The following is a 4,182-nucleotide window of genomic DNA, read 5'->3' on the forward strand; positions in this document are numbered from 1 at the left end:
CTCGCCCCGCCTGCCGTTCCCATGCGCCCCGCCCCTGCTCTTATCTCTCGCAATCTGATTTGCAGGCTTCGAATCTCAATTTGCATTCTCCCCGCCTACTCACCTCCCTGCCCAAGCCCCGAGGAGATTTGCATATCCGGCACGACGCTCTGCTCTGTTCTGTTTCTATTCGACCCCATCTATTTCTATTATTTCTACTTCTATTAATTCTCGTTCTATTTCTTTTCCTGTTTTCTGTTTCTTTCCCTGCGAAGTACAAACCACACCTGATCTCACAGATGTCCAGTGTAACCTGTAGCTGCTTTTGGTAAATATGAGCAGAACTTTACAGCACACGGTTTTCCCAGCAACATGAAGCAGAGAGCGTATTCAAAAAAAAAAAAAAAAACAAACCACAAACACAAAGACGACACACAGCCTTGTAAGTCGGGTGATTAATTCTATTCAGTACGCTTTTACTTAAGTTAGATTACAAGAAAACTAAATGGGGCTCGCCCAGTGCCCTGTGAGTAGTAAAAACCATCACCACACAGTCAGTCATTCAGCAGAGAGCTCGCAGCAGCTCCCCGGCTGCCGCAGTTATGGAACGAAGCGTCTGGCTCGCACACAGAGCCCCCCAGTCCCTGCTCCCACCGCTGACCAGGTGCGGGTGCCGTTCTGCTCCCTGGGGGCAGCTCAGGCCTTTCCCTCAAGTGCACCCGCCAGAGACATTTCCGGGTAAGGATGAGTTTTTTAATCCTTTCTATAAACAGAATTTCTTTGCATTTTAAAAACCTTGTACATCACTGACATTGACTCCTATGTCTCTTTTTACACATACGTATGTATTTAGGGAATATATTTGATTCATATATATCATCTATTTCCACTGTAATGTATATCTACTTAGACATCTACACACTTGCGTATGCATTTACATGTATATATCTGCTTAAACTTATACAGAATATCTGTTTATGCTTATATATATCACCACTTATTATCTAGAATATCCATTTATACTTACGCACCTGTTTAGCCTTCTCTTTGGACACAAATATCTTTCTAGACTTGCAGATGTTGGCATATTGTTACAATCATATTATTACATTTATGTATATTTAGACAGAGCTATCGATTCACACTTGGCGTGTGGCACGATGAGCAGGGACACGTGGCCAGCTGCACGGCTCAAGCACGAGGGACACCCCGACCTGCCAGGGAAAAGCGCCACTGAGAGCCAGACAGAAACAAAGTACGTCAGAGCACGCTGTCAGATATTGGGGAAACACTCATAGCATCCAGTTGCCTCTCTTTTTCAGTTTTTAGAACAAATACCCATCTGCTTAAGTACACCTAATAAATTATATGCTGCACCTACTCAACAATTACTCTTAACTATGGAAGTCAACATGTAAATTAGACCATTTTATTTGCTTTAAGTTTCATTGATAGGAAAATCAGTGAGATAGAAGACATGGGTTTACTTTAAAAAATAAATAAATATCCCCATTCCTGCAGTGCAGCATAAGGCTACGAAAAAGGAGCGTCAGACTCACGAACACTTTTGGCTGCACTGCAGCACACAGGGGAACACGTTTCTGTGACCGTGACAGCTCGACTGTCGCAACCGGGAACCCGAAGCCCAGCGGTGCCACCAACCTTTGCCAGGCCTGCTGTGCTGGGCTCTGCGGAAGGAAATGGACTTTGGTTGGTTGTTTCAAAGAAAATGAACAGTCCTGTTGTTGATGAGGCCACTGCCCACTACATCACCTGGGAAGATCCACTCGGAGGGCAGGTTCATAAAATGCAGCTTCTTGGAATGAGGAATGCTGCCGTTTTGGAAGATTTCTTACCAACTGAAGTCAGAACTACACACTGTAGGTTAAGAGAAAAAAGTCACTATTGAAACAATAACTCATCCAAATCACACATGGACTCACCGCCACCAGTTACGAGGCTGAAAGTGCTTCTTGGGAACACCTGGCAAACACGCAGAACAAAACCGATTTGCCCAGGTGCTTGTATCTCTGTCAGCTTTTTGAGTACTATTCTAAGATATTTTAAAAACCTATTGAGTGAAAAAGAACAAAGCATTTGTCATTGAATCAGGTTGTTTCTTCTGGACATCTGAACTCTTACAAACACCTCCTTTCCTCTTTTAGTACAAAATCATTTCCATAGTATCATTCAATAGTAAGCCCACAGAAACAGAAGATTACGCTTTCAGGAAGAGAAAATAACCAGAGGGAGGTGAGCTCTGCACAGGTGTACCGTGCTCCAGAACAGACCTTATTTTTAGTACTCCTGGTAAAATATTTCGTATTAAAAATATAGAAGGAGAGTCGGTGCATTCTTAATGTTAACTTTAAAGTCCACTCTACAAGTACCTCAGGAAAAGTGCAGACACGCGTCCTAGCCGTACCTTGTACGGGCAGACCGCTCTGGATTCCTTCTGTCTGTCTGGTACTTCTGTAGCAGAAGACGGGGCAACCGCGGTGAAACGGTGGCAGCAGACATCCAGCTGAAAGAGGAAAAGCCCTTCAGAACAAAGCTGGAGAGGAACCTGACACTTCCTTTTTTCTTGTGAAGGCTACAGTTGAGTGGAGAAAAAAGTATTTTGCACCATCTTCAGTACAGCTGTTGATACGGCCACTGGAGCGTTTGCGTTTTTTGGATAACCAGGCCATTTTTGACTCATTGGCAGTCTGAGTTCCCTAGAACACATTTTCCCAGATACACACAGAACACAGACACAGATATCACCCAAGTATAGCCAAGATTTCCTTCCTCGCCCTGGATGCTGTCATTGAAGAGCCCAGCAGCCCATCCGTCCTCGTGAACCGCCCCACTGGAAAAAAACAAAAATTATCTTTTCCAGGCTGTTTCTTCAAAGGGTAAAGATATTTTAAATTGCAGTTATCTTTTCCAACAAAGTGATTTTGTGATTCCTTTGAAAAGGAGGGTAAGCTTGCCAGAGAAAGATAGGGACAGGGAGCAAGACAAGGTGACACAGAGAGAGGGGCAAAAGGGCCAGGGAGCAGGGCAAAGGGAAGAAGAGGCCAAAATGAGAGACAAGGAGCAGGAGACAGAGACGGTGGGAAAAATCCTAGAATGGGCAGTGGGAGAGACAGACAAAGGAGAAGTGGGCGCCGGGCTGCGGGACAGAGACAGGAAGGAGGAAACGCAGTGACAGGGAGCAGGGCAGAGCGACAGAGAAACAAAAACAAAGAGGGAAGAAGACAGAGAAACCAGGAGTAAGACAAGAAGAAGGGCAGAGAAACAGGAACCGGGGTGGGTAGGGAGCAGGACCAAGAGATGGGGCGAGGATGGAGATGGAGGAAGAAACCTGGGATGGCCAACAGGACAGGGAAGAATATGACTGTGGGTAGGGAGCAGGACACAGGGATACAGCGAGAAACAATGGGACAGGGAGCAGCATTAAAGGTCAGAAAGAATAAGAGATGAACAGGAAGGAGGAATGGAACGCTGAGATGCTGAACAAAAAACGCCAGCAACAGTGAGCAAGACAAACGAATAGAGAGAGAAGGGCAAGGCAGGAAGAAGAGAGATAGGAAGGTGGGAGATAAGAGCTGCACGTACAGGTACTGAGAAGAAAAGAACAGCAGGGAACAGGCCAGAGAAACTGTGGGGAAAAAAAGAGACTGATGCAGATCAAGACAAAGATATGGAAAAGGGAAAAACAGCTATAGAAGATGGAGCAGGACACAAAAATAGAGAGAAAAGGAGAGGTATAGGGAAGCAAAATTTTAAAATAATAATAATAAACCAAAACCACCACCAAGGAGGGGCAGGGAGGCACCAGGACACACAAGCCGGGGACGAGGCCCCGAGGGCCAGGGACTCACAGCGGCTCTCGCTTTCGGTGGCTGCCAGGAGGCTTCTAACAGCTCAGACGCTCCCGTCTCCTTCTCTCCTCCCTTCCTCTCCGGTAACTCGGGGCGCTCGGCCGTCCTCAGCCTAGGAGAACACGGTGGGGTGTCAGGGCTCCTACGAGACGAGGCTTCGGGGACATGGAGCCTCGCTGGCTCGCTCGCCAGGCAGCCGTCCCGCTCCAGGATACGCGCACGGACCCTGCCGCGCACGTTGGCCCCCGGCCCGCCGCACGCCGCGCAGAGGGAGCCTTCGCCACCCGGAGAGAGGGGCTCGCTCTCTCGCCCGCTGCAGGAAGCGGACATTGGG

At 47.3% G+C, this 4,182-nt stretch overlaps 1 long non-coding RNA gene across 2 annotated transcripts; it reads right to left on the bottom strand.

Annotated features, from left to right (window-relative positions):
* Positions 1–531: 531 nt before the first annotated feature.
* LOC139828187 (uncharacterized) lies at positions 532–3,953 on the bottom strand. 2 transcript variants are annotated; one of them, XR_011739550.1, is made up of 5 exons: positions 3,849–3,953; positions 2,405–2,830; positions 1,753–1,857; positions 1,539–1,667; positions 533–1,193 (listed from the first exon to the last, which is right to left on the bottom strand). It is a non-coding gene; the product is annotated as an uncharacterized lncRNA (long non-coding RNA). The 2 variants fall into 2 exon arrangements; XR_011739549.1 differs by having other exon boundaries at positions 532–1,667.
* Positions 3,954–4,182: the final 229 nt, after the last annotated feature.

This window comes from Patagioenas fasciata, chromosome 6 (genome assembly GCF_037038585.1).
Source record: "Patagioenas fasciata isolate bPatFas1 chromosome 6, bPatFas1.hap1, whole genome shotgun sequence".
Taxonomy (NCBI): Eukaryota; Metazoa; Chordata; class Aves; order Columbiformes; family Columbidae; genus Patagioenas; species Patagioenas fasciata.